The sequence below is a fragment of the Carettochelys insculpta genome, chromosome 11 (assembly GCF_033958435.1).
Source record: "Carettochelys insculpta isolate YL-2023 chromosome 11, ASM3395843v1, whole genome shotgun sequence".
In the NCBI taxonomy this organism is placed as follows: Eukaryota; Metazoa; Chordata; order Testudines; family Carettochelyidae; genus Carettochelys; species Carettochelys insculpta.
Genome location: NC_134147.1, coordinates 15,207,411 through 15,233,901, shown reverse-complemented (window position 1 = coordinate 15,233,901; position 26,491 = coordinate 15,207,411). Strand labels below are relative to the sequence as shown.

Below are 26,491 nucleotides of genomic sequence, written 5' to 3'. Positions count from 1 at the left end.
TAGTGGTTGCTTGTGAATACTTAATAATGCACCTGAGGCCTCTACTGATGCCAACCAGAAAATGCTCATTAAGTAAAATGGGAAAACAACTGGATTGCTGGACTCAAATATGACTGTGATTGCCTTAAAGCTCAAGATGCTACAGCTGAAATAGCTCTGTAATGCCTAAATTATTCGAGTGTATTTTTATCTCTATACTTAACTGTAATTCTCCATACTGTAACACATAGTATGTATTGTCCAGCAGTTAGGACACCAACCAAGTTCAATTCCCTTACAGACTTCCTGTATGGCCTTGAGCAAATTATTTCACCTGAGCCTCAGTTGTCCACATCTGTTAAAAATGGGGATAATATTACTTCCTGACCTCACAAAGGTTTTGTGAGGGTACATCTAGTAGAGATTATAAAACTTTTGCTTTCTACTAATAAAAAAAGGAACCAGGAAAGCAATGTATGACTATAACCACTTTCAAAATAATTGTGATTGAAAGCACAAAGGCTTTGGGCACTAATTAGTCAACAAGGCAAAAAAAAACCGCACATATTGTTAGGTTAGTCAATACATTTCCGAGAGCTTATTAGAAGGACCGGTCTGCGGGTCAGTATTGGAGGCACAGAACCTGCATGCTTGTGGCTGGTGTGTGAATACATCAGAAAATCACCCGTAGCACATCATCTTCTTTTGCGACAGGCCGTGTAAGAGAACGTAGCCCGCTGGAAACTTACATATTAGGCAAACTAGCCCCGGCCGAGAAGGGCGGGAATTGGGAATAGCCCCGGTGCTCACTGCGGTGCTTTTGCATTCAAGCAGCACGCGAGTGATGCGGCGTGGCACGGAAAACGGCGGCTCTTTGACGATGACCGCATGAAAACTCACAGCACCAACCCACGCGCCTTGGCCCTCAGCCCCCGCTCCCCGCCCCTATTCTCTACTGCTTTGGCGCGCGGTCACCTCACGGGCTCCACACGCAGATGCCCCCTTCTGCGCATGCGCATTGCACGACTCCGGCCGGTAGCCGCCCACCCCCGCGACCCGAAGGCGGGGCTGGCCCCCTGGCCGCCCCCTCCCCAGCCCCAAGCTGGCTGGCTCGCCCGGGGCGGAGCAGAGCAGCGGCAAGGTGGGTCTGTTGCCCTCGCCACCCAGCCGTCGTCCACCCTATGCCCTCCCTCCCGGACATGGGGCCCAGCGCTCCGCTCCTCGGCTGCGGGCGCACCACCGCGCAGGCTCCGCCGCCTGCGCCACGCGCCAGGTCGTGTGGGGGTGAGAGGTGGGAAGACGGCGGTAGTAGCGCGGACATAAAAAGCCGAGGCCCTAAGCCCTCTCCCGCGTAGGCTCTCGGAGCCCCGCGCGGCCGGTTTTCACTCCGAGCTGGGCGTGCCGGGGCACCCCTGTGCCAGCCCCGGGGCGCTATTCCCGCCTCAGAGTGACAGGGGGCGGGGCACCCCTGTGCCAGCCCCGAGGCGCTGTTCCCGCCTCAGAGTGACAGGGGGCAGGGCTTGCGAGGCTTCCAGTGGACCGAGCGCCCCCGCCCCGGGGGGGAGCAGCGCGCATGTGCGCACATATGCAGCTGCACTCGCACAGATTGATTCTGACCAATTATCCAGTCAAGGACCAGTTGCTTCATTTGGCTGAACTGGGAAACATCTAGTAGCAGAAGGCAATGCTGTATAATAGATGCGTTTTTGTAGGTCCCTAGATTTAGGGTTCACAGAAGTGGTGGAGGGAAGAGATCTGTGGGGTCTGTTTACTTAAACATCATCTACTTTGAACAGTCTAGTTGTAAACATTAAAAATGTCTCCCTGGGTGTGTTGAGTGTGTGTGCGCAATGGGAGGCTGTGGTGTTCTTTTGTGCTTAGAAAGGCAGAGATCATCAAAGAAGAATGTGGTTGATATCCACTTCCTAGGAAAGCAGCTGGGCTTTGTCCTTCATAGTTGAGGTAAGAAGATGGGTTCAAGATCATTTTGGTGGGTAAAATATATTCTGCCGTATCAAAAAGGATTAAAGAGCAATTGCACCTAGGAAAGTACCTTTAGATGTGCTGTTGTGCAGCTCTATGTTTGTTTGTGACACTGATAGCAAAGGTACTCAGTTTCTATATTAAAAACTATTTTTGAATTCTGGCACTATTAATTTATTGGCTTCTAAAAACAAACTGTACTTTGTGGCTGGCAACTCATTACCAGCAATAGGCCATTTTCATCTGAGCTTACTGAAGAGTTTGTTGAAGAAGCAAGAGTTGTAATAGGATCCTGCTTAATCCCCCATTGGGTACTGGCTGGCTCTGTGGAGTTTAACAGGAATACAAACAGTTGTTTATCTCTGAAGCTAGCACCCACAGTTGCTGTAGTGAATTAGATACGCAGTGAGCAAATCCCTTGGCTAAGAAGGTATTGCTTTCACACAATTACTTTTCAGTATATGTCTGTGCTTTAAATTGAAGCAGACTATCCTCTCCATAATCTGATATGTCTGTCCTTTTCCTTGGCAGTTAGTTCCTGGATTTACCCAATATTTATTTTAACCCCCCCCCTTTTTTTTTATAAAGATAAACCATCTTTATTTCCTTTCTTATTTGAATCTGAGGTGGAAGACATGGCAGCACATTTCTCTTTTAATTTTCCCACAGTCATAGTAATTTTTATACCTAGTTGTTAGATTCTGTTTTTGCCAATAGAGTGACCTTAACACTTCATTAGATGAAGAAGTACATAAAGTGATTAGCTTGCATGTTTATGATGTACGGTTAATTGTTTTTCTTTTGAGCTGCTCCCTTGATTCTTATTTCTTAGAAGGAACCATATGTTGTCAGGAGGCCTGCACCTGGACACCAAGTCTGTCTAGTAATTAATCCCAAAGTAATATGTATGCAGTAAACCAAGTACCTGCAATTGCTCTTTATTTTGAAACAATTTTCTCAATATAGTTTTTGCATCAACGGTTTCTGTAACACATAGGTGGGGGCTCCGTGTTCTAGGCAGCATGGGAAAAGTAAATGAGAGAGAGTACTTGAGCATGCATTGTAAATTTATTACATTTAAGATAATTAACTAGCTAATCCTTTCTCAAAACTAGAATTCTTGGTTGGCAGCATATAACCACTTGGATGATATTTTTTCCATATGTTTTACTGCAGTGTGTAATAATTGTGAAACTCATTTGTTGTGCTGTATTACTATGTATAATAGCAAAATACTGTGAAGACTACAAATAATGGATCAATTTTATATTTGTAAACTGTAAAGTTTGATAGAAACTTTTCAGGTGTTGGGAAGGTCGTTTTTAGTGGGATGATATGTGGACTTCTGCATAGTTAGGAAATGTGTGAATAGGGTGCAGGATCACTTTTCAGCTGGAAATAGATTCTGGAGGGTTTTGAATGAGGAGTATTGCTGCAGATTAGTAGAATACTGTGAACAGTGGGAAACAGTTGAGTGATTTTCTTTTAAAAAGACATTTTCAATTCAAAGGGCACTCATATCAATTGTCAGCAAACCATTTTGAGATAAAAGAAACATCTCATTATTGCAATTTGAAGATTTAGGGTTTTTTTCCCCAGTGTGTGTTCAACTGCAGTTTTATGCTTTTCATCAATTTTCTGCATTTTTTTCTTACAGGAAAAGTGAGAAGTATTGTAAAAATTGGACACTAATTGTAAAACTGCAAAAACTGGCAGGGGAATTTAGGTGCAGGTAGTTTAAACTCTAACTTCTTGGTAGTGACTAGATTTTCCAGTTTTTAATATCAGCACAAAATTCTAAAATTGCCAGTTTGTTTACAAATCTAAAAATATTTCTGTAATACATTTTAAGATACAGTAATACAGTTGGGTAAGAAAATGTAGCTGAACTTGTTTACTTGATGTAATATTTAAAACTAGATGTTAATCCATCAAGTTATTGGTTCACAGGCTTGTTTGTCCTGCAAGCTATATATAGTATACTGAACTGCTAAACTCTGTTAAGAGAGAGCTGACTCCGTTGCTGATAGATTAGCAATAAAGAGGCCCACAAAATGGGATGAGAAGTGTAGAGTGCTTAGTTGACTTAACTGCCTGGAACTGCAATAATTAAAAATTGATTTTTACGGCACTTTATAAATCAGAATATTAAAATTTGTGCAACTACAGAATAGCTTTTATAATAAAATTGAGATTTGTAAACTAATGAAAATAAAATTGTGAGACTGCAAGTATGTCATTTTTCAAGAAGGATTGTTATATTTAAAGAGGAAGGAGGAGGGTTTTGTTAGACATTTACTACATAAAATCAACAGAGTTAATTGGGCAACTAAAACCTGTTCAAATTAATCTTAATATACAGGTCTCCAGAGATGTACCATAAAACTTTGCAGTTTTATAACCTTGTTGTGGCATGAAATGTTGTTGCCCTCTGAATGAGAGTATAACTTAAAACACACACTTTGGCGTATTCTTGGTTTATGGCATAATATGTGGATTCTCCTTTCAGTAAAACTAATTTTCTTTGTATTAAGTAGAGTGGCCATAGGATTACAAAGGTGCAGGGTGTTTATCTTTTACTTTACCAAAAAAGAGCAATTTCCAGTCTGTTACTACTAGGAGATCAGTTTATCTGTAAAAATCCTGATTGTGGAGATAAATTGTAGATTTCAGTTGCATATTCTGCACTCATTCTGTGTTGGAGATCTGAAGAAATACAGATAGTAGAAGTAAGCAAAGTGTACTACAAAAAGGATTTCCTGATATTGTAGAAATGTAACTTGGTGCACCCACCATGTACTAGTCCAGGGGTCAGCAATCTTTCCAAGGCAGAGTTCTGAAATTTGACCTTTTGACCTCTTTGTATGGTCTGTGTGTTGGTGATACTTTTTAAAGTCACTAATAGTCTTACTTTTACAACAGCTGCATTAATAAATAAAGATGCATAGTGTTACCATTTAGATGGCTGTGGGCAGCATTAGCTGGTCTTTGCTCAATCTATGGCATTGAGCAAGCTCTCAGCTGCATAGGGTGAGGGAATCCATGCTGAGGATTGCTTATCTTTGCCTTATGATTTTTGCCTCTCAAAAATTTATTCTGCTGCTTCTGTTTTTCACTACTGTATATAGCTCTTCAGTCTTAAAAATGTGCCTTAATTACCATGAAACAGAATGTAAATTGTTATCCAGAATCTGTTACCATTACAAATATGATGAGGGCATCTATCGCAGTTTAGTATTATGCTTTTTGTATCTAAATGGCAGTCATTTTACCATATGGTTAAAACATATTTATTTTTGAGCTATGAGTAATTCCAGTCAATATTTTTCAGCTGCAAAAGGGAAATTAATTATAATGACATACCCATGATTAAAATAAATTTCCCAGTCTGGTAAATGTCTATTGCTTATTTGGACAGTGAATATTTGCCACTGAAATTTCTAAAATTAAAAATTTGACTGAAAGTACAAGCTTCTAGTTTCTTAGAGAGACAACTTCTGAGGAATGGAAAAAATGCATTTATTTTTTCCCCTCTATAAATAACCAATTTGACTCATGAATGTTTAAGTTGTTTGATCTAATAACATAATGGAGTGCAACAAGCTTGTTTTTTCACAGAGGGTTGTTTTTGAGGTCATGTAACCTTTTTCTAACTTCCTTATTATCCATCCAATCATCTAATATTTTTACCATGTTACTTTTAAGAAAATTTAATTGGAAAATGTAAAGGAAAAGCAAACTTTGAGAATAAGAGTGGTCTATAATTTCTACACAGACTTAGTACGACTGAGAAATTGTGCTGGGCTTTTTGAACAGTTCTGCTTGGATTTAAATAAATTGGATAATGTAAATTCACTTTGTATTTGCAAAAATGTGGAAAAATAGCACCTGTAAATTTTAAATGGCACTTTTAAAAGTTTGGTCCTGTTTTTCTCTTTACATAAATGTTTGCATATAGGAGCCCGTGAACTTTTCCATCTCTTGAATTTTACTATTTCCATGGACTTTAGACATTTATAAACAGTTAAATCTGTGCACAAGAATATTTTTAAAAACAGACCTAATAATTTAGCTCTGTTACCTACTCAATTCTCTGGCCAAATGAAGAAAGGTCCTTAGCTGCCACTATTTTCCAAGCTTAATTGGGTTGTAGACTTAACCCTTAGAATAGTTGTATCCGGATCACTTTGCTTGCATAAATATCTCCATATCTTCGAGAAGTTTGTGTGAATATAGGCTACTGTGCTTTTAAGTAAAGGGATGAGGTTTAGAGAGGGGTGTTATAATTTGGTGAACTTCAAACAACTGTTAGTTGTACTGCTGGCTTTTTAATAAAAGTTGCAAGATCAGTGGAAACCTTTTAGTGCCTAATATTTAGTGCTTGGAATGAGTTGAGAAACATTTTGCTCTGTTTTACATACCATATATTTGCTATTTGTTTGAGTATGCAAAAGAAGAACAAGAGATATTTAAGGTGTATTTTAATGAGGCTGCAACTTTATTAAAGATGTCTGGGACTACCTGGCAATAAAGTAAACTGTGCAGGCAAATCCATGTTTATTTAAATCATTAGTTTGGGCTTCCATCAGCGCGCCGCCCCCCCACCCAGTGTTTCAGTCTAGATCCCACCAGCCAACCCATTGCTTGACTCTTACCCTCCACCCCCTCATAGGGGGATTGAGGAGGGTGATGAGAAGTGGGGGCAGAGTTGGCTCTCTGCTATACCAATTATAGAGTCCCCAGTCTCTTCTCCCCTCAGTCATTTATCCAGAACCTCCTTTTTAAGTCCTTTACCATGCCATTTATCTGCTCACTGTATGCCTTTCCTGTGGATAAGCTGCCCCACACTTACAAAATTACATTTCAACATAGAACCCATCCCCTTATCTTACCAGAAAACATCCTTTCTGATGCTGTCTGTGGGCGTGGTGGAAAAAAACCTTACTCCACCAATCTGGTGCTGTGGTGAAAATTCCTTCCAAGATCCCCTTAAAGAGTGACTAGTATAATGACTAGTATAATGTACTCTGTGGAACAAAGAGGCTTCCTATGTTCAGGCCTTGCACCTTTCTGACCTTCAGATCTTGTGCTCCTGGAGGATGAATGAGTGCTGCAAAGCTGGCTACTGTTCTCCTTTTGCAACAGTCTCTGACCTTCGTGTGCCTCTGTCCCCAGTATAGCACAGCTGCCTTCCCTCAGCAAACCCAGCCAATGTTTGCACCTCTAAGTGTGGTGCAGTCATTTACTGATTCACTCACACAATGAAAATCCTTATAGTTTCTGCTTTGATTAGATTCACAACCACTTGCTTCTTCATGTTGTGCAGACATATGTTTGATCCCATTCACTCACACTAGCTAGAGCTATGAGATACATGCTCAGCTCCTACGTTAAAGTAAGAAAGCAGTGATTTGAGCATGACATTCATTGTTTCAAAATTGATTACTCAGTCCTAATTTAATAACACGAAGTCCTGTGGAACCTTTTTGACCAATGAATATTTTGGATCATAAGTTTTCATGGGCAAAGACCTGCTTCATCAGATGCAGGAGTGAGTGCTCCAGAGGAGGGTCTAAATTTATAAGCTCATGAAAAGGAGGAAGTGCCAGTCAAGAGGAGGGCCAGTGTTCGCAAGATCAGTTCAGTCACAGAGCATGTGGCCCATTAGCAGCAGCTAATGTGGAGCTGTGAACATCAAGAGAGGAGAAGTTGCTTTTGTAATTGACCAGCCACTCCCAGTCTCTGTTCAGTCCTTGGTTTATAGTGTCAAATTTGCAGATGAATTGCATTTCTGCAGTTTCTCTTTGGAGTCTATTTTTGAAGGCTGCTTTTTTTTTTTTTTTTTTTTTTTTTGCAGGATGGCTATTTTTAGATCTGTTGTTGAGTTTCCAGGGAGATTGAAGTGTTCTCTTACAGGTTTTTGTATGTTACCATTCATGATACCTGATGTGTTCATTTATTCTTTACATAAAGACTGTCCACTTTGGCCAATGTTTTTTGCATTGGGGCACTGCTGGCACATGATGGCATATATTTTTCATAGATGTGCGGTGACTGAGCCCCTGATGGTGTGGTTGATATGGTTAGGTCCTGTGATGATGTCACTGGTATAGATATGTGAGCAGAGTTCACACCGAGGTTTGTTGCAGAGATTGGTTCCAGGTTTAGTGTTACTGTGGTGTGGCCTATAGTTGCAGGTGAGAATTTGTCAGGCTGTCTGTAGGTGAGGACTGGTCTGCCTCCCAAGGTCTGTGAGAGTGAAGGATTGTAGTCCAGGATGGGTTGTAGATCACTGATGATGCACTGGAGAGGTTGTAGCTGGGGGCTAATTGTGATGGCCAGTGTTGTTCTGTTGTTTCCATACTGGGCCTGCCACTCTCACATTAGCTGCTGATAATGGGACACATCCTCAGTGACTGAACTGAGACTCCCTCCTTTTCATGAGCCTATATATTTAGACCCTCCTCTGGAACCCCCACTCATGCATCTGATGAAGCTGATCTTTGCCCATGAAAGCTTGTGATCCAAAATATCTGTTAGCCTATAAGGTGCCACAGGAATGCTTGTTGTTTTTGAAGATATATACTAACTTGCCTACCCCCATTCATTATTTAATGCAACTTAATCCAAAGTTATCTCTATAGTGCCAACTCTGTGTGATTTACTGACCTATCAGAAATGATAGGTTTTGCTGGACAGTAATGGGAATGAGAGAGAGGGAAAGGATTGTGTTATTAAAATATCTGACTTCATGGGGCCTGTTTGCCTCAATCCCTTTAAAATTTAAACCTGACATCAGAAGTAGTTTATGGGATGATTATCTGCGCTGTCCCTTAGGTATTGCACATGTAGTCTTAAGGGGGAAAAAAGATTGATAGTGGCTCCTCCCAGATTATCCTTACAAATCCAATTAACCACAGTAAAAAGTGCAGCAATGTTTAGGATCCATTTCTGTAAACAGGTATTTTCACACAATATACTACGCGAGTTTGGTCAAATCTTCAATAATGAAGGCATCAACAGTCACCCAATCTTTTTTCTGGGTAACAGGTAAGGAGTTAAACTGAAACCCTTGAAATTTCCTGTTAAAACTAATTTTAAAATGAGAAGCTAACTCTCTCCAGAGTGTGTGTAGTTTGCAAAGAACAGATAGTTGTATTAATTTGACATTGCAAAAGTCCAATTTTAGAGCATGCGCACTTATGAGTGCGGTCATATTACAATTTAGTAGTGTATAGCATTCCAAGGTATAAGGACAAACCAGTTCTCTCTTCCGTTTGCAGTTTACCATGTAAATCTGGAAAAAGAGTAGTCTTACTTCCTAAGGTGCAAGATTAACACTCTGAGTCACCAGTTTTGTTTGTGAACAGTTAATGTATTCACTTTTACCCTATTCCTTTATAATTCCCAATAGTAATTATTGGCTGCCAGCCTGTTCAAGATAATTTAAAAGAAGGTCTGTAAACTATTGTGCTAGCATTTACTGAGGAACTCTGATAGTGAATTAAATAATACTAATTAAATCAATTGTTAGACCTGTCCATCAGTTTAGCATGAAATTTCTTGCTATTTAATTTATGCCTATCTTCAATTAATACCTAGGGCTGCAACACCTACCTGCTGTTCTACTGAATTATATGTAGACTTGTCAAAATTTGATTTTTAATTTTAATATAATTTTGTGATGATTTTTAAGCATTTTATATATTGGTTTAAATTTTTACATTTATGGAAAACTGAGGAGGGTATTGGAAGAGTATTTAATTACAGATATTGAAATGCAAAAAGTTAAAGCTTTATGAACCATGAAAACACATGGTTAAAATATACAAAGTAAATCTCCTGTCATTTAAATCAACAAATTATACATATGTTACTAGTCATTCACTAGTCCGTAAACTTAACTGAAAATACTAAAATCACTAGATTTTTAACTCTTAAGTTCTCAAACAGCATTTTTTCCACTTATTTGTCTGTTTGTACAGTGAAATTGGTATTTGCCAACATTTAACTGTAAGAATCCAAATCTTCCAAGCCTAATTATATGCTTTTATTCCTTTTGTGTGCATATGATACTATAAGCAGCCACAGTCTTTTGTAAACCCTGTGCTTAATGATTAAGTCACATTTAGTTCTTCCTGTAACAGATGGTGAATGTTTTTTTTTCCCCATTTAAAAAAAAAATATATATACTTGTCCTAATCTTGTTCCCATTTAAATCACTGGATGTTTTGTCGCAGGGATGGAATCAATCCACTGTGTAAATGTCAGATGAGTGGTCTTTATGAAAACATAAGTTTTATTGTTACCTTGACCTCCATTGCTCCCACCCCAGTTGTTTTTCATCCAGTGTCTTGTTGCTAACTTTGATGGAAAGCTCCTTAGGGAAGGGACTTTACTACATTTAGAAATGTCTAAAGCCGTAGGGAGCTGGGCACTTTAAATAGCATTGAAGTTTAGTGGGAATTAAACACCTAACTTCTTTGGGATGCTTTGATAGCCCAAGTTTATATATTTTTAAATGCCTAGTGCTAACAGAACCTTGATCATTGCTGTTGCATGCATAAAGAGAAGTTACTCACCTGTGTAGTAATGATGGTTCTTCGAGATGTGTCCCCGTGGGTGCTCCACAGTAGGTGTCGGGCTCGCCCCGGCGCCGCAGCTCGGAAATTCTTCAGCAGTCTCCGTCGGGTCGCGCATGCGCTGATGCGCGTCGGCTCTTCGCGCGCTTACGGTCACGTGCGCAATCCGGTCCCCACCAGTTCCTGATCAACGGCTCCGGACGCCCCTGAAAAACACACAAACAGAGCTCTGAAGTGGGGAGGAACGGGTGGGTAGTGGGAGCACCCACGGGGACACATCTCGAAGAACCATCGTTACTACACAGGTGAGTAACTTCTCTTTCTTCTTTGAGTGGTCCCCGTGGGTGCTCCACAGTAGGTGACTACCCAGCAGTAACCCCCCCCCCCCCCGAAAAAGGAGGTGGGTGCCCGATTTATGCGCAGCTTGCCTGTGAAAGGACTGCTGTCGACAGGCGTGTATCCTCATCAAGCATCCTGTGCATGGCGTAGTGCTTGGCGAAGGTGTCATAGGAAGACCACGTCGCCGCTCTGCAGCTATCTCTCAGCATGATCCCTTTGAAGAAGGCTGTTGACGCTGCCATCGCCCTAGTAGAGTGGGCCCTTGGCGGAACTGGCAGGAGTCTTGCGAAGCTTGTAACACAGTCTTATGCAAGACACAATGTGATTTGAAATCCTCTGTGAAGATAGCGCTTCTCCTTTTGACCTGGATGCAATGGACACCAGGAATCTGTCCGTTTTCTGGAAAAGGTTTAGTTCTGTCGATGTAGAAAGCCAGTGCCCTTCTTATGTCAGGTAAGTGCAACTGTGCCTCTTCATTTGAGTTCTGAGGCTTAGGATAGAACGAGGGCAACACTATTGGTTCGTTAATATGAAAATCTGAAGAGACCTTCGGAATGAAGGCTGGGTATAATCGTAAGACCACCGCTTCTTTTGAGAAGATCGTGCAGGGTGGTGTGGACATTATGGCCGCGAGCTCGCTCAATCTGCGAGCTGACGTGATTGCCAGGAGGAAAGTCGTTTTAATGGTGAGTAGTCGAAGGGGGACCGTAGCCAATGGTTCAAAGGGTTGTCCCGAGAGGGTGTGTAAAACTAGGTCTAAACTCCATGATGGCGGTATTGGTTTCCGAGGGGGGTACAGATTCACCAACCCCTTTAGGAAACGCGAGACAACAGGATGGGCGAATGTGGTTGATCCATCCTCTTCATGCCGAAACGCTGATATAGCCGCCAGATGCACCTTTATAGAGGATAGTGAAAGTCCCTTTTGTTTGAGTTGTAGCAAATAGTCCAGAATTGTAGGTATGGTGGCGTCCTGGGGTATTAGTTGCCTGGAGGAGCACCATTCGGAAAAACGCAACCATTTGTGCTGATAAGTCTTTCTGGTAGAAGTTCTCCGACTACATTCAAGGACTTGTTGTACTCCCTCTGAGCATGTAGTCTCTAAGGCGCTTAGCCATGGATTAACCATGCTTGTAGCCGAAGTCTCTTCGGGTGCGGGTGCAGTATTGACCCCCGAGCCTGAGTGAGAATGTCCTGTACTGTTGGTAGGGGAAATGGCCGATGCTGAGCCATGCGTAGGAGCAATGGGAACCACTGTTGCTGGTCCCAGGTTGGGACTATGAGTATCATGCATGCTGTCTCCCTTCTGGCCTTCTCCAAGACCTTGAGTATAAGTGTTGTGGGAGGGAACGCATAAAGTAGAGGGCCCTTCCATGGGATCATGAAGGTGTCCCCCAAAGACCCCTGTCCCATGCCCGCTCTGGAGCAGTATTGGGGACATTTCTTGTTGTCTCGGGTGGCGAACAAGTCGATTTGGGGAAAACCCCATCTGCGGAACACTTGGTGAAGTAGGTCTGAACAGATCTGCCACTTGTGAGTGGGCCCAAAGTGTCTGCTGAGCTGGTCCGCCTTGACGTTGTGGACACCCGGTAGGTATGAAGCCTTTATGGTTATATTGTTGGCAATGCACCAGTTCCACAGTTGGACCGCCTCCGCACAAAGCGTACGAGACCTGGCTCCCCCCTGCCGGTTTATATAAAACATGGTGGTGGTGTTGTCGGTATTTACGCCAACTATTTTTCCGCGCAGATAATTGTGAAAATGCCTGCACGCATTGAACACCGCTCTGAGCTCTAATATGTTTGTGTGCAGTGTCTTCTCTGCGGGGGACCATAACCCTTGAGTGGTTTTGTTGTCCTTGTGAGCCCCCCATCCCATATGGGAGGCATCTGTTGTAATGAACACAGTAATTTGTGGTTGGCAGAAGGGCACCCCGTTAGAAGATTCTTGGGGTTTTCCCACCATGTTAGTGACCTTCCTGTCTTTGTTGTAAGTGACACCCTCTTGTGAACGGTGTGGATTGAGGGTTTGTATACGGTTGCCAACCAATGCTGCAATCCTCGCGTGTGCAGCCTGGCGTTTTGCACCACAAACGTGGTGGTTGCCATATGCCCCAACAGTTGTAAGCACGTAAGAACTGGAACAGTGGGGCTGTACGTTAGTAGTTGTACGAGAGACTCGATGGCACGAAAACGAGCCTCGGGTAAATACACCCTTGATGTGACTGAGTCTGTCCGAGCCCCTATAAACTCTATATTTTGCGTGGGGTCGGTCTTTGACTTTGAGAAGTTGATGATGAGGCCCAATGAGGTAAATGTGTTTGTGGTGATGTGTATCATCCGTAATACCTCTGCCCGGGAAGTTCCCTTTAGTAGGCAATCGTCCAGGTACAGGAAAATGAAAACGCCCTGTCTGTGTAGGTATGCTGACACCACCGCAAAGGTCTTGGTGAAGACTCTGGGCGCTGAAGAGAGGCCGAATGGAAGGACTCTGTACTGAAAATGATCTGTGCCCACAATGAACCGGAGGAAGCGCCTGTGGGCTGGATGAATTGCGATATGAAAATATGCATCCTGTAAGTCGAAGGCTGCAAACCAATCGCCGTCGTCTAGTGCTGTGATTGTTGAAGCCATCGTAGTCATCTTGAAGCGCTGTCTGCGTAGATACTGGTTCAGTGCGCGTAGATCCAAAATGGGTCTCCACCCTCCTGTCTTCTTTTCCGTCAGGAAGTACCTGGAGTAGAAACCTTTGCCTTGAAATTGCTCCGGTACTCTCTCCACCGCCCCTATGAATAGGAGGTGGTCCATCTCCTGCCTTAATTCCGGTAGGTGAGAGGGGTTTCTGAGAAGGGGTGCGGTGGGAGGATTTGGTGGAGGTAACGACTGGAACGGGATCGTGTATCCCGTGTTTACGATCTCCAACACCCACTTGTCCGAAGTGATGCTTTTCCATTGTGGGTAAAATGGCTTGAGTCGGTGATGAAACATGTACTGAGATTGGCACTGAGATACAGGCTTGGCTTCGCGGCTCTCGACAGACCCGTCAAACCTGCTGTCTTGCACTTTGCCCTGTGGAGGCGTTGCCCTGCTGAGGTCGGCGCCTAGGGCCCTTATAATGTGTTTGTTGATGACGTCCCTGATCATACCCCCGTTGAAATTGGGTACGTTGCCGTTGGTAACCATAACAGCGTTGCTGAGGATAAAACTTCTTCCTTCTGAACGGTGGGGTATATATTCCCAAAGTCTGCAATGTCTCTCTGGAGTCTTTGCTCGAGTGTAGGACTGAGTCGGTTGATTCAGCAAACAATTTTATTTTGTCGAAGGGGAGGTCTGCAATTTTGACTTGTAAGTCCTTTGGAATGCCGGATGTGTGAAGCCATGACTCCCTCCACATTACCACCGCAGTGGCTATGGCGCGGGCCGCTGTGTCCACCACATCCAATGCAATCTGGACACCCGCTCGAGAAGCCGCATAGCCCTCTTGTACAATTGCCTTAAAAATCGGCCTTTTATCCTCTGGAAGGAAGTCCATGAGGGCAGTAAGCTTGGAGTAGTTGTCGAAATTGTGGTTCGACAAATGAGCGGCATAGTTGGCCGTGCGGAGCAACAGAGTAGAGGAGGAGTAGGCTTTTCTACCCAGGAGATCCAGCTTCTTTATGTCCTTGTCCAGTCCCCCAGATTTGTACTGGGACGATTTGGACCTGTGTTGGGACGATTCGACCACTAGCGAGTTTGGCTGTGGATGACTAAAGAGAAATTCCAGACCTTTTGCAGGGACGAAGTACTTTTTGTCCGCTCTTTTGTTGGTAGGAGGAGCGGATGCCAGAGTTTGCCATATATTAGTGGCTGCCTCCATGATTGCATCGTCCAGAGAAATAGCTATTTTAGAAGAGGATGGGGGCCTGAGATTTTTAAGGAGTCTGTGGTGTTTCTCCTGCACCTCCGCCACTTGAATATCCTGGGATTGAGCTACTCTTTTGAACAGCTCCTGGAACTGTTTCAGGTCATCGGGGGGAGAAATGTCTCCAGGGACTACCACCTCGTCTGGCGAGGATGAGGCGGCATCACTATGGTATCTCTCCTCCAATTCCTCTGGATCCTGGCTGTATTGGTGTGATTGTCTTTGTGAAATTTCGAGGTGGGGTTCAATGTCTTTAGACCCAGCCTCTGATTGGGGAACTTGTGGTGTTCCCCCAGGTGGAAGCTCAACACTGTGGCGTTGAGGGGGAGTCAACGGAGATCCACGGTGAGACGTCGACCTCCTTTGCTGATGCCCTGCATAATGATAGCGGTCGTAGCAACAGGGACAGGGGCCCGGTGATGGGGACCTGGACCATGACCCAAAGATGTAAGGGTGGTGCATGGAATGTCGAGACTGTCGAGATGATACCGACGTATGGGGAGAGCCTCTGTGGGAATACTCATAGGGGTCTCTGCTAGATGATGGGGAGAAGCTTGCAGCCCCTTGAGATGGACTCCGAAGAAAAGGAGATGGACGTCTGTGGCAGGCTGAAGGCGTTGCTGCCCATCGAATCTCCAGAGGTGATCGTGGTGACAGAGGCAGCGCAATTACCTCAGGAGAGGGGCTGCGGTGCCTGGTCTTTGTTTTAGCCTTTACCCTCTCGGGTGGTCTTATTGGTGAGCTTGGTACCGTAGCAGGTGTCATGCTGATTTCCACTGCTCCCGGTGCTGTCGTCCTCGGGGCCGTCGTCTCCGGTGCCTCTGGGGGAGCCTCGATTGGTGCCGCAGTAGCCGGTGCCGGACTGTCTAGTGCCTGCATGGCTCTCGGTGCTGTCTCCCCAGTAGCTGTAGGGCCTTGAGCGGTTACATGCGCCGCAGCTTTACCAGCGGAGGAAGCCATTGTGCGCGGGCCCTTTGTTACACTCGTCCCGCTCCCAGAAGTAAGGGGCAGGGATCGAGTAGGCGAAGTTCTTCTTTTCTTCTGCACAGAGGAGGTCAAAGAGGCAGCCTTCCTCTTGTGCGATCCTGAAGAGCCCTCCGCATGCGTTGTCTCTGATGAGGCAGGTTGAAGTGCTTTGTCAAATAGCAGCATCTTCAACCTCATTTCCCTATCTTTCCTAGCTCTATTAGTCAACTTGGAACAATGGGCGCACTTCTGGGGAACGTATGTCTCCCTGAGGCACCATATGCATCTGCTATGGCCATCCGAAGCAGGCATGGCCTCCTGGCAAGATTCACACTTCTTAAAGCCGGGGGATGACATTGTTAAAGCTCAACTCTGAGTCCTTAGGTGCTAAGAGCACACTTAACAGCCTATTAGGTGATGGTAATAACCGTTGGCCTTTGGAGGCTTGACAAACAAAAGTAGCAGGCCCGCCCGGAGGCGGCCGCTGCAGTCTTCAAGATAGTCTTTAACTTTTAAACGAACTGTTAACAAGGTAACTAAACTATAATAACTTTTGAACTGCTAACTATGAACTATTAAAACTATTAACACGAGAAAAACTAAGATTTATCTGTCTCGGGCGTTGGAGCCGGAGAGGATTCTGTCTGCAGCTGTTGGCGGTTGAGAAGGAACTGGCGGGGACCGGATTGCGCATGTGACCGTAAGCGCACGAAGAGCCGACGCGCATCAGCGCATGCGCGACCCGACGGAGACTGCTGAAGAATTTCCGAGCTGCGGCGCCGGGGCGAGCCCGACACGTACTGTGGAGCACCCACGGGGACCACTTGAAGAAGAATCATATTTTCCCATTTTAAGCTGTCATCGCTAGTACTAATTCATCATGAAATAAAAACAAGTTCTCCAAGTATCTTTTACTAATATGTACTAATTTGTGTGATTTCTGATTTTTATGGTGGTTAGCAGTTCTGTTATAAAATTTGCCTTCTGAGTGACCTGTACATCTGGCTGAAAAGTCTTCTGATTAGCTACCTGTTAGCTTATTTCTCTAGTGCACAAGGAACAAATTAGTTGTCAAAATTCAGTTTTTTTTAAACCAGGCCTTGAGATGCAATTGAGAGGTTATGACATAAAAATATTATTAAATATGCTAAGGGGGGACTTTTTTGTTTTTTAATCATATTACTGTGACTTCCTGCAATCTTCACTGATATAATAACCTTAGGCATTAATAGACTTTTTCTTTCTGAAGCCCCCTCCACATGATGTAAAAACTCTCTGGCTCACCTGTGTCACAACAGCTGTTTTTCTGCATATAAAAGCCAGGGGCAGCAGAAGGGGTTGGAAGCAGGGCAATTGTCCAGAGACCCACACTACAGGGGCTTTGTGAAGCTAAGTTGCTCAGGCATTGGATTCAACCCTGGGTGGCAGGGCTTTGGCATTTTACCCTGGACTCCAGTGAATTTATGCTGGCTCTACTTGTTTGGACCCCCTGAAACCTGCTTATGGCTCCCCAGGAGTCTCAGACCTGGTTGAGAACTGCTATAATTGAAAGAGATTTGAGAAAACATTTCCTTTGAAAGTGGCATGCTAAAAAATGGCCTGAAATATGCTAATGAGGTGCAGATGCAAATTCCCCACACTAATTAGCATAAAGTCACATGATTTGGAGTCCGGAATATTCTTCCGGACTCCAAAACGACATTTAAAAGCATGGCCCCCGGGGGTCTTCCAGAAAAAAGTCCTTCTTTTGGAGGCCCCTTCTTCTCTAGAGGACATGCTTCTAAATGGCATTTTGGAGTCCAGAAGAATGTCTTCTGCACTCCAGTTCACATGACCTTATGCTAATGAGGCACAGGGAATTTGCATCTATGCCTTATTAGCATATTTCAGGCTATTTATTAGCATGCCACTGTCTTTGAAAGCAGCATGTGTAGAAACGGCCTTAGAGTGGAGAGGAAAACTTGGTGCAGTTTACAGAACTTCAGGTTGTTTTTCTTTTATTCCTTCCTGTGTCTTGGCACCCAAGTGTTTTCGGGATCAAGTCCTTATCTATATGACTGACTAGTCCAACTGAGTTCATTCAGAGCCATCCCGTCCAGAGGACTGCTTAGGGCAGCCACCCCAGGTCCTGCACTTTGGGTGGTGGGGTTGGGGTGGGAGAGCGTTCTGAAGTAGCCATTTCAACTATACTATGGACAGGTCCCAGAGTGGTCTGGAAGATTACCTGGATGGAGGGGCTTGGTGGGGTACAGCATCAGGGATGCCCTGCCACTTGCACCACTTACACTCACTGTGGTGACAGGAGCTGTTGTTTTGTGGCTATGATTGAGAAATAGTATTGACTCACTTCAAGAGATGCTTTCTCAACTCCAATGAAAGCTGTTTACCAAAAGTGTCTAAAGGAAGGAACACCTGAGGTTCTATACTAGTCTCGTTTTTTTTCTCCCCAACAACTAATTCATTAAAAATCCAATTCTATTACAAAAGTAACTGCAGAGTAAAGAAGTACATCTTGTGCATATTTCAAAAGATTCTGTAGGCATGAACACATTTTGTATAATTTCAGAGTAACAGTATAAAAGAAAGAGGGAGTTAGTCATAGTCTCACAAGACAAAAGTGCAGTGACATAATGTTAAAATTAATCATTTTGACTAAGGAGTGAGAAAAGTCTTATCAGCAAGAGAAACTGGATGGCGAAATAGACTGCCGAGACAGTGGTTGAATGTCATTAGGCAAGATACTTGAAAGCAGGTTCAGTAAGCTATTAATGAGTGTGGCAGAATTAGTCCACAAAATGTTCGAAGTAAATTTTAAATGGACCTCATTTTTATATCGCTCTAGACTATTGAAGTTCAAGTTCAATTCCAGATGATTGCTTCTCATGTGGTATCATACGTATTACCAAAATCATCATTCATGCTGTCAGTTTATCAAAGCTAAGTCAGCACAATACAGAAAAGCTCACACATTACCCAGTTGGGGAACAGCTTTGTATCAATCACAGCTTATATGTCCAATCTGTGTGTTCCAAAGTGTGTGCACAATTCTCCTTAATATATACAAAACTTTGTATGTAACAATAGAAAATTCCACTGTATTAACAGATCTTATACATCATTTTATTTAACCCTGGCTGTGTTTTGCAAGACAAAGACACGTATACCAACCAAACATTGGACCGATGTCTGGCATATGGTATTTATTTTGCAAGGCTCAGAGCACACATCTTGTTTTCTGATAGCCTACATGTGAAAACAGGAGATTTAACAGTTTAACCTCTGCAGGTTGAACCTCTTTAATCTGGTACCCTTAGGACCTGACTGGTGGTGAACTGGAGAATTTGCTGGACCACAGGAGGACAATATTATTTTATCAGCCTTGCCAACATTTCCACTGCTTGCTGGCCTCTTGGAAGACATGGGGTAAATTAGAGATAAATAACAGCAGAGAACCCAGAGAGCCAGGAGTGGTGGTTGGAAACAAATTTTATGGGTTCATAGGAAACCTGGCCACACCCATGGTAAGGGAACATCCAGTTTACTAAAATCATGCCAGACCATGGATGATGTTGTATGAGAGTGCCAGACTAGAGAGATTCAACCTGTAGTAGATTTCCACAGTAAGCTTAATGAGTATAGTGCATACAACATTACATAAACACAAACCATTCTACTATAAATCTTAATAGTTTGATATTAAGTACTTAGTTTAGTTACATTATGCACCTTAGCCTATTAACCTTGCTATTACAGCAATAAAACAATTTACATATCTTAATACCTTTGTTTGTGAGAACCCATTTTACAGTCTAAGGTGAAATTCTCTTCCTTATGTAGTCAATCTACCCCTGCAGCATCAGCTCTGCAGGGTACAGCTACTCCACATATGGGAGCAAGCCTTGTAGTCATATCCACAGACTTAGTAGGGGCTTGCTTCTGTGCAAAAAATAGCTGGATAGTTGATGCAGCTGCAGCTCCCAAGCTTGAGTAGGTGGGCTTGAGCTCTGTTTCAGCTTGAGATGCAGTGTCTACACAGCTGTTTTTAGCATGCTAGTGTGAACTTCACAAGCACAAGTCTGGACGTTTGTTGAGACATTCTCTTGTAGATTCAGAGAGTAAGCTGTGCTAGTCTATACGCTATCAAAACAAAAAGCAGTCAAGTAGCACTTTAAAGACTAGCAAAATAGTTTGTTAGGTGAGCTTTCGTGGGACAGACCCACTTCTTCAGACCATAGCCAGACCAGAACAGACTCAATATTTAAGGCACAGAGAACCAAAAACAGTAAGCAAGGAGGACAAATCAGAAAAAGATAATCAAGGTAAGCAAATCAGAGAGTGGAGGGGTCGGGGGGAAGATCAAGAATTAGATTGAGCCAAGTATGCAGACGAGCCCCTATAGTGACTCAAAGTTCCCATCATGATTTAAACCACGCGTTAATGTGCCGAATTTGAATACAAAAGCCAGCTTGGCCGCTTCTCTTTCCAAAATGGTGCGATAATTCCTTTTCAGTAACACACATACCTTTAGGTCATTGACAGAATGCCCCATTCCATTAAAATGTTGACTAACTGGTTTGTGGATCTGGAGTGTTTTGATGTCTGTTTTGTGCCCGTTGACCCTTTGTCTAAGGGAGTTAGAAGTCTGTCCAATATACAAAGCATCTGGGCGTTGTTGGCATATGGTGGTATATATGATGTTAGTAGAGGAGCATGAGAGAGTGCCCGTGATTCTGTGAGTAACCTGGTTAGGTCCAGTGATGGTATTTCCAGAGAACATAAGTGGACAAAGCTGGCAGCAGGCTTTGTTGCAGGGAAAGGTTCCAGGACTGGTGTTCCTGGGGTATAGACTGTGGCTGTTAGTAAGGATCCTCATGAGGTTGGGAGGTTGTCTGTAGGAGAGAACAGGCATGTCACCCAGGGCCTTCTGGAGTGTAGCATCCTGATTAAGAATAGGTTGTAGGTCTTTAATAATTCGTTGCCTCAAGGTATGTGTGTTACTGAAGAGAAATTATCGCTCTGTTTTAGAAAGAGAAGTGGATGAGTGGATGACGCTCGCCCCCAGCTTCAAAGGGGGCATGTTAATCAGGGTGATGGGAGATTACTAATGAAGTGCTGCAGTGAATATGCAGCACTTCATTAGGCTACTTCTCCTCTGCGGCAACTTTGAAGCATCAAACTTTGAAGTGCTGGCATGTGTGTAGCCACGGGCACTTCAAAGTGCCTTTATTCCCCAAAATTCTGACACTTTGAAGTTGCTGTAGGGGAGAATTAGCCTAATGAAATGCTGCCTATTCACTGCAGCACTTCACTAGTAATCTCTCATCACCCTGATTAACATGCCCCCTTTGAAGTTGGGGGGGCAAGTGTAGACACGCCCTCGGAGAACAGTTAGCCGGCCAGTTATGCACCCACCTTATAGTGGTCCCATCTAAGTTGTATTTGTTTGGCTTATTGATTAAGAAGATCATGCAAGACTATCAGATCAGGAAGGAGGGTGAGCAGTAACATACAGACCCTTGATTTCAGAAGAGCAGACTTTGACTCCCTAAGAGACGGGAAGAGCAGGATCCCTTGGGAAATGAAGATGAAGGGGAAAAGAGTTGAAGAGAACTGGAAGTATTTTAAAGAAGTCTTACTAAAGGCACAGGAACAAACAATCCTGCTGCGTAGTAAGAAATGCAATAATGGTAGGCAACCAGCTTGGCTTAACAGGGAAATCCTTAGTCAGCTTAAATTCAGAAAGGATGCATGCAAGAAATGGAAACGTGGACAGTTGACTAAGGAGGAGTATAAACATACAGCTGGAGAATGCTGGGCAGTAATCAGGAAAGCGGAAGCACAATTGGAACTGCAGCTGCCAAGGGATGTGCAGAGTAACAAGAAGGGTTTCTACAGGCATGTGAACAATAAACGGGTTATCAGAGAAGGTGTGGGGCCATTACTGGATGAGGGAGGTAACCTAGTGACAGATGATGCAGGAAAAGCTGAAGTACTCAATGCTTTTTTTGCCTCAGTCTTCACGGACAAAGTCAACTTGCCAATGATGGTCCTAGATGATGCAGTATGGGAAGGTGGAGGGCAGCCATCTGTGGGGAAGGAACAAGTTCCGAGCTATCTAGAAAAAAATAGATGTGCACAAATCCATGGGTCTGGATTTAATGCACCCCAGGGTACTGAGGGAATTGGCAGAGGTCATTGCTGAACCTTTGGCCATTTTCCTTGAAGACTCTTGGAGATCGGGGGAGATACCGGATGACTGGAAGAAGGCAAACATAGTGCCCATCTTTAAAAAAAGAAAGGACGACAATCCAGGGAACTATAGACCCGTCAGCCTTACCTCAATCCCTGGGAAAATAATGGAGGGAATCCTCAAGGATCCATTTTGAAGCACTTGGAAGAGGGGAAAGTGATCAAAAGTAGCCAACATGGATTCACCAGGGGCAAGTCCTGCCTGACCAATCTGATTAGCTTCTATGACGAGTAACAAGCTCTGTGGACATGAGGAAGTCAGTTGATGTGATATACCTTAACTTCAGCAAGGCTTTTGACATGGTCTCCCACAACATTCTTGTCCATAAGTTAAGGAAATATGGATTGGATCCTTGGACTATAAGATGGATAGAAAGCTGGCTTGGTGGTCGGGCCCAACGGGTAGTGGTCAATGGCTCAATATCTGGATGGCGGTCTGTTTCAAGCAGAGTGCCGCAAGGCTCAGTTCTGGGGCCGGTGTTATTCAACATCTTTATTAATGACCTGGATGAGGGACTGGGTTGCACCCTCAGCAAGTTTGCGGATGACACAAAACTAGGAGGAGAGGTAGATATGTTGGAGGGTAGAGAGAGAATCCAGAGGGACCTGGATAAATTGGAGGACTGGGCCAAAAGAAATCTGTTGCGGTTCAATAAGGAGAAGTGTAGAGTCCTGCAGCTGGGGCAGAAGAATCCCAAACATTATTACAGGCTGGGGACCGACTGGCTCAGCAGCAGTGCGATGGAGAGGGACCTGGGGTTATGGTGGATGAAAGGCTGATTATGAGTAAACAGTGTGCCCTTGTAGCCAAGAAAGCTAACGGCATACTGGGGTGCATTAGGAGGAGCATTTTGAGCAGATCTAGAGAAGTGCTTATTCCTCTTTATTCTGCACTGGTGAGGCCACATCCTGAATATTGTGTCCAGTTTTGGGCCCCCCAGTATAAAAAGGATGTGGATTTGCTAGAGCAGGTTCAGCGAAGGGCATCAAAAATGATTAAGGGTCTGGAGCACAAGACCTATGAGGATAGGCTGAGGGATTTGGGCTTGTTTAGTTTACAGAAGAGAAGACTTAGAGGTGATTTAATAGCAGCCTTCAACTTCCTGAGGGGGAGCTCTAAAAAGGAGGGTGAGAAACTGTTCTCAGTGGTGTCAGATGGCAGAACAAGGAGTAATGGTCAGAAGTTGAAGAGGGAAAGGTGTAGGTTAGATATTTGGAAAAACTTCTTCGCCAGGTGGGTGGTGAAGCATTGGAATGCGTTGCATAGAGAGGTGGTGCATTCTCCATCCCTTGAGGTTTTCAAGTCCCGGCTGGACAAAGTCCTGGCTGGGGTGACTTAATGGGGGTGATCCTGCTTGAAGCAGGGTGCTGGACTAGATGACTTCTTGAGGTCCCTTCCAGCCCTGTGATTCTGTATACCACATCCACTGCTTCTCCCTTATCCACAAGACTTTTTATCCTGTCACAAAAAGATATCAGGTTGGTCTGGCATGATTTGTTCTTTACAAATCTATGCTGGCTGTTACCTTATTTTCTTCCAGATGTTTGCAAATGAAATTCTTAATTATTTGCTCCATTATCTTGCCCAGCAGAGAAGTTACACTGAGTGGTCTGTAGTTTCCTGGTTTGGTATTTTTTCCCTTTTTATAGATGGGGACTATGTTTGTTTGCTGTTTTCCAGTCTTCTGAAATCTCTCCCGACTTCCAGGACTTTTCAAAGATGATAGCTAAAGGCTCAGAAACCTCCTCTATCAGCTGTTGAAGCATTCTAGGATGCATTTCATCAGGCCCTGGCGACTTGCAGACATCTAACTTTTCTAAGTAATTTTTAACTTGTTCATTTTTATATTTTTATCCTCTAAACCTATCCACTTCCCAATAGTGTGCATTATGTTAGGCATTTCTGCATCAGCTGCTTTGGCAAAGACCCAAAACAAAAGTCATTAAGCACCTCTGCCATTTCCAAGTTTCCTGATATCGTTTCTCCCTCCTCACTGAGTAATGGGCCTACCTTGTCCTTTGTTGTCTTCTTGCTTCTAATCTACAGAATGACTTCTTGTTACCCATTATTACTCTAGCTAGTTTTGACCTCATGTTGTGCCTTGGCCTTTCTGCTCTTGCCCCTGCATACATGTATTGTTTGCTTATAGACATCTTTTGTAATTTCTTCTAACTTCTTTTTATGTGACTCCTTTTTGATTTTGAGATCCTGCAAGATCTCTAGCTAAGCCATGGTGGTCTTTTACCATACTTTCTAGCTTTCCTATGCAGTAGTATAACTTGCTTTTGGGTCCTTAATAATGTCCCTTTGAAAAATTGCCAACTCCCTTCTTTTTTTTTTTTTCCCCCCCTTAATCTTGCTTCCCATGGGACCTTACCTACCAGCTCTTGGGCTGTTTCTGTTTTTGGAAAGAAGGAGCCTCTGGAAGAAAGGACTTGCTTCCGGAAGCCCCCCCAGGGCCGCACTTCTACACGACATTTTGGAGTCCGGAAGAATGGTTTTCTGGACTCCAGCTCACATGACATCATGCTAATGTGGTGTGGGGAATTTGCATCTTTCGCTCTGTATATTAGCATGACACTTCTGAAGGAAGTGGCCTGTGTAGAAACAGCCTTGGAGTTTACCAAAATTTGCTTTCCTGAAATCCGTTTTCTCTGGTTTGCTGCTCACTGAGGCCACTTCAACACATGCAACTTTCTGAGAAAGTGGCATGCTAATAAATGGCCTGAAATATGCTAATGAGGCACAGATGTAAATTCCTAGCACCTCATTAGCATAAGGTCACATGATTTGAAGTCCAGAAGTAGCTCTTCCAGACTCCAAAACAGCATGTAGAAGCATGGTCCATGGGGGATCTTCTGGAAGGAAGTGTTTCTTCCGGAGGCCACTTCTTCCTGAAAAGGGGCCTCTGGAAGGAAGACTTCCTTCCAGAAGGTCCCCTGGGGCTGTGCTTCTACACACTGTTTTAGAGTCTGGAAAAGCTTCTTCTGGACTCCATATCATGTGACCTTATGCTAATGAGGTGCTGGGAATTTACATCAGCGCCTCACTAGCATATTTCAGGCCGCTTATTAGCTGTGTGGAAACAGCCTATTTCTTAGAATCATGAACTCTATGATTTCATGGTTGGTTTTCCAAGCTACCTTCCATTTTCAAATTCTCAGTGAGTTCCTCATTATTTGTTAAAACCAAATCTAGAACTGTTTTCCCCTGTAGCTTTTTTCCACCTTCTGAAACAAAAATTTGTCATCCATGCAGTCCAAGAACTTCCTGGATACTCTTTGCCTCACTGTGTTAGTTTCTCAACATATGGCTGGATACTTGAAGTCCCCCATCACCACCAGATTCTGTGGTGTGTGTGGGTTTTTTATTTATTTATTTTTGGATAATTTTGTTAATTGTTTAGACAAAGCCACATCCACTACTTCTACCTGGCTAAGTGGTCTGTAGTAGATCCCTATCATGACATCATCCTCATGTTTTTTCCCCCCCACCCCTTTAACCTGACCCAGAGACTCTTAACATATCTGTTTCCTGCATCCATCTCCACCTCAGTCCAGGTGTGCACATTTTTGATATATAAGACAACACCTTCTCCCTGTTTACCCTGCCTGTCCTTCCTAAATTATACCCTTCTGTACCTATATTCCAATCCTGTGTATTATCCCACCAAGCTTCTGTGATACCAATTGTGTGTGTGTTCGTTTATTAGGATTTCAAATTCTTCCTGCTTATTACCCATTTGTATTAGACACCTAAGATACTGATTTGTTTTGCCTCCCAGTTCTCATAGAATCATAGGGCTGGAAGGGACATCAGGAGGTCATCTGATCCAGTCCCCTGCTTCATGCAGGATCAACCCCCACTAAGTCATCCCAGCCAGGACCTTGTCAAGCTGGGACTTAACTTTGAGGGCTAGAGAATCCACCACCTCTCTAGGCAATGCATCCCAATGCTTTACCACCCTCTTGGTGAAGTAGTTTTTCCGAAAAGCTAACCTACAGCTCTACTCATTTAACTTTGGACCATTACTCCTTGTTCTGTCCTCTGACACCGCTGAGAACAGTTTCTCATCCTCCTCAGTAGACCTCCCCTTCAGGAACTTGAAGGCTGCTATTAAATCACCCCTCAGTCTTTTCTTCTGTAAACTAAACAAGCCCAGATCCCTCAGCCTGTCCTTATAGGTCTTGTGCTTCAGCCCCATAATAATTTTTGTTGCCCTCCTCTGAACCTGCTCCAGCACATCCACATCCTCTTTATCCTGGGGTCCCAAAACTGGACACAATATTCCAGATGTGGCCTCACCAGTGCCAAATAGAGGGGAACAGCCACTTCTCTAGATCTGCTTGAAATGCTTCTCCTAATGCACCCTAGTATGCTGTTAGCCTTCTTGGCTACAAGGGCACACTGTTTACTCATACCCAGCCTTTCATCCACCAAAACCCCTAGGTTCCTTTCCATCGTCCTGCTGCTGAGCCAGTCTGTCCCCAGC

At 43.8% G+C, this 26,491-nt stretch overlaps 1 protein-coding gene across 8 annotated transcripts in view; it reads left to right on the top strand.

Moving 5' to 3' along the window:
- The first annotated feature begins 1,025 nt into the window (after window positions 1–1,025).
- The window catches only part of PTPDC1 (protein tyrosine phosphatase domain containing 1), a 62,597-nt gene continuing 37,131 nt past the window's right edge, over window positions 1,026–26,491 (top strand). The window contains exon 1 of one of the 8 annotated variants that reach the window (XM_075005124.1): window positions 1,026–1,120. The gene's annotated coding sequence lies outside the window, so the exon portion shown is untranslated. Of the gene's footprint in view, window positions 1,121–1,224; window positions 1,942–26,491 lie in introns of those variants that run through there. The other 7 variants (XM_075005126.1, XM_075005128.1, XM_075005123.1 and 4 more) reach the window with 7 other exon arrangements.